This window comes from Anomaloglossus baeobatrachus, chromosome 3 (genome assembly GCF_048569485.1).
Source record: "Anomaloglossus baeobatrachus isolate aAnoBae1 chromosome 3, aAnoBae1.hap1, whole genome shotgun sequence".
NCBI lineage: Eukaryota > Metazoa > Chordata > Amphibia > Anura > Aromobatidae > Anomaloglossus > Anomaloglossus baeobatrachus.
In genome coordinates this window covers 260,141,075-260,153,695 of record NC_134355.1, presented here as the reverse complement: position 1 = coordinate 260,153,695, position 12,621 = coordinate 260,141,075, and positions in this window count along the sequence as shown.

The window sequence follows — 12,621 nt, the reverse complement described above, 5'->3', positions numbered from 1 at the left end:
TCAAGCACATTCAAAAATACGCCAGCCTTAAATTTCCCCAGGATAACATCAGTGTAGCAAAGTCCTTGTTGAACCATGACTTGTTTATCTTGGATCATTTTAAAAACACAGCAAGGGGACTCCAAGCAGAGTCTCCCTTTCTTCCAAAAATTTGGCCACAGACACCACTTAAGTCGCATCACTTGTCCCCCAGTTGCAAACTGGACATGTTGATTTGCATCAAGCACATTCAAAAATACGCCAGCCTTTACTCTTCCCAGGATGACACCAGGGTAGCAAAGTCCTTGCTGATCCATGACTTGTTCATCTTGATGAACGTTAGTCTGTCCACATTGTCACTGGACAGACGCTTATCTGTCAGCACACACCCAGCAGCACTGAAGACACGTTCAGAGACAACGCTGGCTGCGGGACACGACAAGATCTCTAAGGTGTAAGTGGCGAGCTCAGGCCATTTTTCAAGATTGGAAGTCCAAAATGAGCAAGGCCCCAGTTGCACAGTCATAGCTAGAGATGAGCGAGCCTCTGAAGGCTTGAGTTCGGTTCGGTTCGTTGAACAGAGGCCACGTTCGAGTTCAGTTCGACGAACCGTTCGACAAACCTCTCGAGCCCCATTGAAACCAATGGCAGGCAAACACAAACACATAAAAACACATTATAAATGTACACATACAGTTAATAAACATTGCCATAACACTTACAGGTCCCCGCGACGAGTCCTGCCCTCTGTCTCCTGCCGCTTTTCCTTCCGATAATCATTGCATCCTCCCGGTAACCAGCACTGATGATAGGACCTATCGTGACATCAAAATAACATGTGACCAGTCACGTGTCTATTATCTCATTGGCTACCGACTAGTCACATGGCTAGACGTCCTTGCTAGGTCCTGTCAGTGCATCTCTCTGGTACGCGGTGCTCGTTTGAGCATGTCCGTGTACCGGCAAAATGCTCTGGCACATGGTTGACTCCCCGTTTCTGCATGTGTGCGCTCTTTACAGAGTCAGCCCACATGCAGGGACTAGCTGTCACAGCCGGTAAATAGCGGCACCGGGAATCACGTGATCAGAGCACCATTGCTATGGTAACCCGTCTGTCAGCGGTGACGTCATCGCTTACAGCATGCAGCTGCTGCTCACTTACTGATGTAGCAGAGCTGCATGGGTTGAAGGAAAAAGAAGACAGAAGACCATGGATCGTGGAGGGCTGACAGGGTGTAATAAACATGGAGTCTCTAATGTGTCTGTGTATTTATTTCTATTAAAGTATTTTTTCTCTGTGTGGTATTTTTTTTTAACCCTTTATCGGAGATTCTTAATGGCCGGGTCAAACTTGCCTGACATTAAGAATCTCTGGCTTAATACTAGCTAGTAAAACAAAGCAAGCCCACCCGGCTTCAGGGCTGCTGGAAGAGTTGGATACAGCGCCAGATGATGGCGCTTCTATGAAAGCGCCATTTTCTGGGGCGTCTGCAAACTGCAATTCGCAGCAGAGGCGCCCAGAAAGCTCGGGCTAACCTGTGCTGCGGATTCCAATCCCCAGCTGCCTAGTTGTACCTGGCTGGACACAAAAATCGTCGTTTTTTTTTAAATTATTTCATGAAATTTATACAAAAACATGGCGAAGCCCACGTCATTTTTTTTTTAGTTTTTTGGCAAAAAAAATAAAAAATGCTTCCCTGGATTTTCCATTGCCAGTGAAGGTAACACCAAGCAGTGGGGGTTTGCAGCCAGTAGCTGCTTGGATTATCCTTAATTAGCAATACAAAATATGCAGCGGGAGCCCATATATTTTCTTTTTAATTATTTATTTAAATAACTAAAAAAAAATGGGCTTCCCTGTATTTTGATTGCCTGACATCACAGTACTGTAAAAATAAATCATTAAATAAAATGACGTAGCACTCCGCGGTATTTTTGATTCTCCGCGCAGATAAAGCAGACAGCTACGGGTTGCCACCCCTATCTGCTGGTGTTACCTTGGCTGGCAATCAAAATACAGGGAAGCCCATTCATTTTTTTTATTTAAAAAAATAGTTTTTTAAAAAAAAAAAATGACGTGGGGTCCCCCCATTTTTGATAGCCAGCTAGGGTAAAGCAGACAGCTGTAGCCTGAAAACCTCAGCTGGCAGCTTTGCCGTGGTTGGGGATCCAATGTGGAGGTCACCCCAGGCTCTTTTTTTTATAATTATTTTATAAATAATTGCAAAAAAAAAGTAGGTTCCCCCCCAAATTCGTTCACCAGCCAACGTAAAGCAGACAGCTGTGGTCTGGTATTCTCATGGTGGGAAGGTCCATAGTTTTTGACCCTTCACAGCCTAAAAATAGCAGGCCGCAGGCGCGCCAGAAGTGGCATATCCACTAGATGCGCCAATCCTGGCGCTTCACCCCAGCTCTTCCCGTGGCCTGGTGCAGTGGCAAACAGGGTAATAACTGGGGTTGATACTAGCTGTAAGGTCACCTGACATCAAGCCCAGCAGTTTGTGATGTCATGGGGTCTATCAGATACCTGACATCACAAACTGTTAGTACTAACAAAAAAAATAGACAAAAAAATGTATTTGAAAAAACACTACCCAAAACATTCCCTCTTTCATCAATTTATTGTAAGGAAAAAAAATAAGGGGGTCCCGCGACGACTCTGGACCATCTAGAATATGGGGGGACACGCTCAGGGAATGTACTCCCCATTTTCTAGGAGTGCAAACCCTCCATGTGAGGAGTGTGGGTGCAATGAGTTTGCACCCAGTCTACCCAGGTCCATAGCAGCAGAGTCCATGTCGTAACTGTTGCTACCAAAGCTGCAATGCCCTGCTCATGAGGTAAGGGCATGCCTAATTAGGAGAACTATTCTACATTTCCAAATATTGGTATTTGCTGATATTATTGCTATTCCACCTACTATATATTGGGGATAGGATCTTGGAGATGGAATACCCCTTTAAGTCCAGTTATCCAGCTGAATAAATACTAAACAACAGAGCTTGTTATTTAGACATGTTTAATTGTGGCGTATAACGACTCTTATGTTTGGTAGGCATTCAGCATGGCAACTATAAAATCAAATCCCTCCATTTGTAAATGTAGTATAGCTCTCTTGATCAACTATGTTCCTTACCTCATGAGCAGGGCATTGCAGTAGCTTACAGATGCATGGTTACCGCCACTAACTGTGACTAAACACAGGAAGCTGAGCTGACAGCCGCTCTGTGCATGCGGCAGCATCTATTGTGAAGGAGGGGGCCACGGGGGATCAACGTTGCACAAGTACCGTGGGACATCGGGGAACAACGGTGGGGTTATATGGGGTGACCTGGCAGGGCCTTGGGAGGAGTTTTCTGTCGCATGTGTCATGGCACATGCGACAGAAATCAGAGGAGTAGGGTGAATGTGGCCCGCGCGCTGCTGTGCGCGTGGCCATCTTGGATTTCCGGGAGGGGATCAGGGAAGGGCACTTTGGCGACACCGGGGGACCGGGGAGGAGATTTATCTCCCATCTGACCTGTTTGTTCATGCCAGATGGGAGATAAATAATTTTTTACCAGCGCTGTCATTTACTGTAACGTGATCATCAGTATACGGTGTATACTGGTGATCACGTAAGTGGGGACCGGAAAAACCGGCCTGAATCATGATCTCCAGGGTCTCAGCTACCCATGAAACCCCGGAGATTTTCTGACGCTGGGGGCGCTATTCACTTATTTCTGCCTGCTGTTTATAAACGGCAGATCAGAATAAGGCTACATTCACACGACTGATCCGTTTTTCCGGTCCGCAAAAAACGGTCCGTTTTTTTCACGGGTGCATCCGTGGGGCATCCGTTTCCATTCTGTATGCGGTCCATATGTCATCCGTTTGTCATCCGTGTGCCTTCCATTTTTTTGCGTACTGCAACAAAACGGAAGGAAGGAAAATACATAAATTTACCCAGGATCCTTGCTTCAACGTACATGAGGCGGTCACATGTTCACTCGTGCCATTTTCTACTGCTTTTCACAGTGTAGAGTGCTCTGGTGATTTTCTTGTGCTTATACACTTCATATCAGTCTTTTCTGTCATTATAATGGCAGAAAGACACATAATGTCACCCTCTCCTGCATTTTATAATTTTGCACCCCTTGGAGCCTTTCATGTGACACTAAGGAACACTTAGCCTTGTATTTAGCCAAAAAAATAAATACATTTTTTTTAAAAATGACGTGGGATTCCCCCTATTTTTGATACCCAGCTAGGGTAAAGCAGACGGCTGCAGCCTGCAGACCACAGCTCACAGCTTCACCTTGGCTTGTAATCCAAAACTGAGGGCACCCCACGCTGTTATTTTAAATTAAATAAATAATTTAAAAAAAAACCACTTGGGGGTCCCCCAAAATTGGATCACCAGTCAAAGGTAAAGCGGACAGCTGGGGTCTGATATTCTCAGGCTAGGAAGGTCCATGGTTATTGGACTCTCCCCAGCCTAACAATAGCAGGCCGCAGCCGCACCCGGAAGTGGCGCATCCATTAGATGCGCCAATCCTGGTGCTTCGCTCCAGCTCATCCCGTTGCCTTGGTGCGGTGGCAAATGGGGTAATATATGGAGTTTATACCAGATGTGTAATGTCACCTGGCATCAAGCCCTGGGGTTTGTGATGTCAGGCGTCTATCAGATACCCGACATTACCAACCCAGTAATAAAAAAAAATAGACGACAAACACATTTTTATTTGAAAAAACACTCCCCAAAACATTCCCTCTTTCACCAATTTATTAGAAAGAAAAACAAATCCAGGTCTGGTGTAATCCAAAAGGGTCCCATGACGATCCATACCATAGTTGGTGTCCCAGTCAATGAACAACAAAATGTTCCATATTGGCTGGGAGAGCAACACAGTGACCTGAGCTAATATCAATAGGTCAGCCCAGGTCACTGCAGGGCATGACAAGTGCTGCTGTCAGGAGGATAGCGAGGTACATTACCTGCAGTGATCACTGCACTCCTGATAGCAGTGATGTCACTGCAGGGCATGACAAGTGCTGCTGTCAGGAGCTTAGCGAGGTACATTACCTGTGGTGATCGCTGCACTCCTGATAGCAGAGCTGTCACTGAGTTCAATGACCGCTGCCTTCACAACCAAGTATCGCGGGTGCCTGTGACGTCACCGCTAGTCACAGTCTCGGGTCGGCAGCGAGAGGAGATGTGACAAGCGGCGGCCATGGAAGACAGTGACAGCGCTGACGTCGGGAGGGCAGGACATCATCACCGCAGGTAAGGAACTTCACTAACCTCCTGAAGGCAGTGCTTGTTATCCCCGCGGCTGCTGTCACTGCAGTGTGGGCAGCTGCAGACACCGTACAGTGCGGGCAGCTGTGGACACTGATGAGAGGGCAGCTGCGGGGCTGGGGCTGGGGCTGGAGTGGGACACAGACTGCAGCGGCATCCGACGGAAGTCACACGGAAGTGTTTCTGTGTGGCTTTCAGGGATTTTTGCAGACGTAGGCAAACATCGGGTTACTAAGCAAAGCGCTTGCTTGGATACCCGATATTTACCCTGGTTACCAGCTTACCGCAGGCTGCCAGCGATGGCTCCCTGCACACGTAGCTGTAAAAAGCCACGCTTTTGGTGATCGAACTGTTCTCGAACGCTACTTGAACTGTCGAGCTTTTAGCAAAAGGCTCGAGTTCGTCGAACGACTCGAACACCCCCCAAAATCACTTGAACATGAAATTGGCGAACCTAGAGCCTTGAACATCGCTCATCTCTAGTCATAGCATCGATGTTTATTTGGAGATACTCCTGTATCATCCTCTCCAGCCGTTGACTATATGTCAGACTTTTTGTCTCTTGTGGCCTTGCAAAGGATGGTCTAAAAAAATTATGAAACGATTCCATAACATTGCTGTTACCACCAGATACGGTGTTGCTGGTACGGTTTAACTGATGATGATGAGACAGTCCCATGCTTGACAAGTTAAAACTGGGAGATTCACTCTGTGCATCACTGGTGTTTGGTGGAAAAGCCGAGCTAAGATTGCATAACAGCTTCTGCTGATACTCCTGCATACGAGCGTCCCTTTCTATGGCTGGAATTATTCGCCAAATTTGGACTTGTACCGGGGGTTTAAAGGCTGCTTTACACGAGTCGATCTATTGTGCGATGCATCGTCGGGGTCACGGTTTTGGTGACGCACTTCTGCCGTTCGCAACGACATTTTTGCATGTGTCAGCTCCGTGTGATTGTAAACGATCACTAATCTTTTAAAAATCGGCCATCGTGTACTCGTCGTTTAATTCCATAATATCGTTTATTTCTGACTTTCCGAATGACACATTAATAAGTGTGTCTCCGTGTCATCGTCCATCTTCGTCGTTTGTTGAAACGTCATTAGCGTCCAGGGCGTATTTGTTATTTTAACTAGCCCTAGCCACGCCTAATAAGTAGTGATTGGTATTTCTCTATGAAATCACGTAAAAACAACTCTGTTTGATGAGCCGTCATCTGAAAATGATAGGACAAAGGATAATTCGTTGATATATTAGTGGAATTTAACAATTCACATCACATATTTTTTTTTACAAAAAAAACCCCAAAAACCTACAATATTATATTCATAAAGCTAATGATATTTTAAAATATTACTTTGTTATTATTTTATGACAAGAAATATATAAATAATGTAAAAAGTAAAAAAAAACTGTTACATTGTAAAACATTTTAACCAAAACAGGCCAACAAAATATTACAAAACAATAAAATTAAAAAAAAAACAACCTTTGAGGAAAGAAATTCAAAAATCGCAAAGAGAAGAATGCCAGACAAAAAAGTATCCAGAAACAAGGGATTAATGAGACAACAGGGATGGACGCACGAGAGCCGATTTATATAGAAGCCAAACAATCAGCCAAATAATCAAGACAGGAGTGTGCTGGCCAACAAGGTTCAGGGCGTGCTAGATTACAGACAATGACACAGTTTAGTTTGCCTAAAAACACCCATACGATAGACAGATTGACTAGAAGAAAACATGTGTGAAGCCTTTGGCACGACCGCCATGGACAATCAATACATCGCGGATCGCTATTGTGTCATTGAGCACAATAAAACATGTGACGCATAGACAGCAACCTATGTGCGATCAAAAAAAAAAAAGCATGGCCGTCACGCATCGGCTACAAAATCGCTCGATCGGTTGTCTCGTGTAAAGCAGGCTTAAGAGTGTGGCAACCCAGTAGTCATCATTACTTCTAATTCTGAAAATTCGAGGGTCATGTTGTAGGTAGTGCAGCAAGAAGGCGCTCATGTGTCTTGCACATCCATGCGGACCAAGTCCTTGCTGTGTTTGTGGTGGCGAGGTGATAACCGTGCTTCCTTCCTCTTACTTCTCCCCCCAACCGCGAACAACCGAAATTTGACCAAGGTCTCCCTCATCTGCTGAGTCTTCCATGCCCATCAACAGTTCGTCCTCCATTTCTTCCTGGGCTCCTGCACCTTCCTCAACAGTTTGGCTGCTACCATGCGCCCTTGTTAACCCTCTCCCCCACTGTCCCATGCCTGCCACCTTGGTGATGCTGAACGTCTGGACCTTGTAGATCTTGGTATCCCTTCCGCATATGATTCCTCCTGTACTTCCTCCCCTTCCTCTTGTCCCACTCCCTGACTCCGAATAGTGTTTAGAATGTGCCCCAGCATGTAAATGACTGGAATTGTCATGCTGATAATGGCATTGTCAGCGCTAAACATGTTTGTCGCCATGTCGAAACTTTGCAGAAGGTTGCATAGGTCCTTGATCTGAGACCACTCCAGCAGCATGATCTTCCCTACCTCTGCATCTCGTTGGCCCAGGCTATACATCATAACGTATTGCACCAGGGCTCGGCGCTGCTGCCACAGTCGCTGCAACATGTGGAGAGTCAAATTCCAGCATGTCGCGACATCGCATTTCAGGTGGTGAACCGGCAGGCCGAAAGACTTCTGGAGTGATGCAAGTCGGTCAGCTGCGCCGGTTAAATGGTGGAAGTGAGCAGAGAGTGACCGTGCCCTGTGCAGAAGCCCATCTAGGCCGGGATAGTGTGTTAAAAATTGCTGTACAACAAGGTTCAACACGTGAGCCATACAAGGCACGTGTGTCACCTTGCCCCGGCGAAGGGCTGCACCCAGGTTTGCAGCATTGTCGCACATGGCCTTCCCTGGCTGCAGGTTGAGTGGAGACACTTTTACTAAACTCGCTCTCCAGAGCTTACCACAACTCCTCAGCTGTGTGACTTCTATTTCCCAGACATTTCAACGTAAAGACCGCCTGATGCTGTTGAGCTCTCCTGCCAGCATAGTAAGGAGGTGTGCGGGATTCCTTGTGCGCAGTTACAACTAGGGTGGCCTGACCAGACAGGCTTTGGACAGAGGTTGAGGACCCAGACGAGGTTGATGAGGCAGAAGCAGTGGAGGAACTTCTACATACAGAGGATTGACGCACAACTCGTGGGGACAGCAAGACTTGTACAGCAGACCCTTCTCCATCTCTCACCATAGTTACCCAGTGCCCAGTCAGCGACATGTAATGCCCCTGTCTATGCTTACTGGTCCAAGTATCGGTGGTGAAATGCACCCTGTTACACACAGAGTTTCTCAAGGAAGCGGTGATGTTGTGTGCGACATGCTGGTGTAGCGCAGGCACACCTTTCTTGGAGAAGTAGTGGCGACTGGGCATCTGGTACTGGGGCACAGTGACGGATATAAGGTCTCAAAAATCCTCTGTGTCCACCAGGCGGAAAGACAGCATTTCTGTAGCCAACAGCTTGCAGAGGGTGAAAGTCAACCTCTTAGCTTTGTCATGGCTAGGAAGAAATGGTCTTTTAATTGTCCACATCTTGAGGGACCGAGATCTGGCTGCTGTGCGGAGACGGCATTGAGTAGGGTGTCCCTGGAAAACTGCTGGTCTGTGAGGAAAGTGCTGGCGGAGACATGATGTTGACTTCATCTAAAGTTGGTGCTCTCAATGTCTGAGAGCTCTACACCAGCACCTGTTTCCCCTTCCAAAACAACTGACAACCTGCCAATCAAACTGCCTGTTGCAGTTAAAGAAGTGGAACGTCTGCGTCGAAAAGGTGGAAGTTGTGTGTGGAAAACCAGGTGTGACAGCGGTCCCCACAGTCATAGAGGATGAAGAGAGCGTGGATGCACTTGAAGGGGCAGATGGTGGTTGGCCCGCTTCGCTAGGCCGCACTCTAGCACAGTAAGCTTCCCACTGGGACTTATGCTTGTTATTCATGTGACAGTTCATGGACGAAATAGTCAAACTAGTGAGTTTTTAGCCTCTACTTACAGATTGGCGACAAATCTTACAGATCATATGAGTTGGGTGATCCTTTGCGATGTCAAAAAATGACCAGGCTAGGCAACTATTGGAGCCCATGCAACCTGCAGAGCCACCCCGACTTGTGCTCAGAAGCAGAGTTGTGGCTGAGGATGCAGTTGTTGACGTGCTTCCAGTACTCCGTCTTTGTCCAGGAAGGCGCAAGCTAACCTCGTCGTCAGTCGCATACTCCTCCACCGCCTATGCTGACCTCCTCGAGTGCCTGACTGTGGGTTGACAGTAAGTGGGATCTACAACCTCATCATCAACCTGTGTGTTTGCACTCCCTTCGCCCTCAGACCTAACCTCTTCCGGCCCTGACTGAATAGTTAAGTTTTCATTCCAATCAGGTATCTGAGTCTCATTGTCAGCAGTATATTCCTCATTGTCTCTGCCAAGAGGTGTTACAGTTTTGGAATGAGGGTCTACATTATGCTCAGAAACTTGGTCATCAGGGCCTGAATCTGAGTCACAAAGCTTCTGGGTATCACTGCAGATCATTTCCTGGTCTGTACTCACAGTAGATTGGGAGCAGACCTCAGATTCCCAGGCTATAGTGTGACTGAACAGCTCTGCAGACTCACACATCTCTGTTACAACATACTCTGCAGGGCGGGTGGAGACTTGAGAGCTGGTAGAAAGCAAGTGCGATTGGGATGACAACTCAGAGGACTGTTGTTTTTTGGATGTTGAAGTTGAGGTGGAGGAGAGGCCACTTGTTGAAGCACTTGAGATCCATTCAAGCAAGTTCTTTTTTTGTGCATCCTCTACCTTTGGTAGAGTTGTGCGGCTCCATAAAAAAGGGAGCAGATCAGATTGTCCACGGAAAGTAGTAGACATCTTACTTTTGCTGGAAGATGGCCTTTCTTCAGCAGATGTTACTGTAGCTTTACCACCTACCCCATGGACACAAACTTTTTTTCCCTTTCCAACACGCCTGTTCCCCTTTCCACCAGCATCTGTCCTTTTGCCGCTCATTTTGTTTGTGACCATATTGGACACTTAAAATGTCATAGCAAAAATTGAGAGGTGGTGTACAATGCAAAGGTGGTCTAGCTTTATTGACAGCTGAAGAAAAACACTGACTATCCCTGACAATGAAACTATGGCCCTAAAACTGGCAGCACTTTTGGCAATTAAAATTGCGTAGCACAAATGGACAGGTGCTTTTCAATGCAGAGGTGGTATAGCTAAATTGTCAGCAGAAAAACCCTAATGTAGTATCCCAGACAATGAAAGTATGCCCCTAAAAATGGCAGCACTTTTGGCAATTAAAATTGCGTAGCACAAATGGACAGGTGCTGTACAATGCAGAGGTGGTATAGCTAAATTGTCAGCAGAGGAACCCTAACGTAGTATCCCAGACAATCTTAGAATGCCACTAAAAGTGTAAGCACTGTTTGCAATTAATATTGCGTAGCAAAAATGGACAGGTGTGTAGAATGCACAGGTGCTGTAGCTTGCTGGACAGCAAAGGAACACTAAGTTAGTGTGACGCCCAGGAGACCGGGTACCCAGCACCGGATCGGGAGTCTATTTCTTGAGGGGATGTCACGGGTGGCTCGACTCGGGCTGTGGTCTCAGGCGATGCACAGTGCAATGGGGGGTATTTACAGGGGATAAATAAAAGTTTATAAGAGTTTTTCGTGACGCCACCCGGAATAAATGTGGCTATTTATGACCACCGCTGCCAGTAGCTGGCCGGGGATGATGATGTGGGGCAGCTGAGGTGGAAAGCCCTTTCCGGGTAGGGCTGTGAGTCCCAGGCAGGTGAGGTAAAAGTCAATGGTGGTTATAGATAATGGTATTGTGAGGAGACTTTAGGGGCACAGACACGTACTTGATCAGCAATAGGTTTTTTCAGCTTCGATGGTCCCAATCCTGGATAGGTGGCTACTGCCCAAATGAGAGACTGAGGCACAGGCGACGTTTAACCGGTTTACTTCAACAAAAAACTGCATAACAACAAGTCCCGTCACCAGAGTCTGTATAAGGAGGACTAAGTTACTCTGCCCTGCCAGGTCCTTGGCCTTCTTCTTTGCGCTGTCTGTGTGTGGCCCTGCTGCTGTTTGTGAACTGGCTGCCGGCCCAAACTATCCCTCCCGGGTCCTAATTCAACACGCAATAAACTAAAATAAAATTCAACTGGTCCTAATACAACAGGCAACTTGAGTCCTTTTCCTCTGCTTACCCCCTCCGGGAGTACCGCTGAACTCTCTGGATGTTGCTGTGTCTGACCCTGGTGAAGCTTGAATCGCCTTCACTTTTCCTGGTTGCTGTATTGTGTGAAACTAATGCAGCCACGGATCCGGTGTCCGTATCTGCGCCTTTTCAGGGGTAGATATTAATGGCTACCCAGTTCCTAAAATGTTCCTCTTCTCTGTCTCCTCCTCCTCAGACCGATGGCTTGGGCCTGGAAATTGTCAGTCTCTCCTAAGGACCTCAGAGCAATTTCCCTGTGACTGCTCCTCTGAGCGTCCCGGCTCCAACTGAAAAACTAAACTGTCAATTTTACCTCAGATCAGAATATATCTAGGGGAGTCTCTTGAGCTCCCCCTTCTGGCCAGAGGTGGTAGTGCGGTGTCTGCTCTACTGCTTGTGTTGAGTAACTAATGATGGTTTTACTGTGGCTAATACCCCTAGGGGTGCCACATTCCCCCTTAGTGAATAACAGTACTCTGGGACTGTGATACAATAAACAAATGATATAACAATTAATATTTACAGAGTCGTAAAAATAAAAAATTACAAAAACCACTCAAAGTGCAAAAATAGAGTTCAGTAAAAAGTCACTTCAAACAGCGTCCATTAATACAGTTCTATTCTTGAAGATATTGAAATAACTAACTATCCACTAGAAAAGGCACTGTAATTAGCATCCTGGAACTCGATTCCATTTTTCCAACAGAGTCTAAAAGAAAGTCTAAAAGAAAGTCGAAAAAGATCAAAAAGCAAAAGCAGTCTTTCCGGAGTTTTAGTCTATCGCCTCCGGCTGATAACTATTTACAAGTAGTTTTACCACAATCGGTCCTGTGGCATGGTCCATAGTTAATAATGAATTAAAGTTCAAGAATATGTAAGTAGTTCATACAGGAAAGTCTCTGTAGGTACTGGGCATAAACGTTGCAAACTAAGAACTAATGACTGAACTATATTTTTCTAAATTCTGTTAAATGTACTACATAACATATACACAATTCACATTTTAACTTACTCACATTTGATAATCCGCATATTTTGCCGGTAGTTGACCTTGAGTACTACGCTGGGACCTACGTAAGGCTAGTGTACTA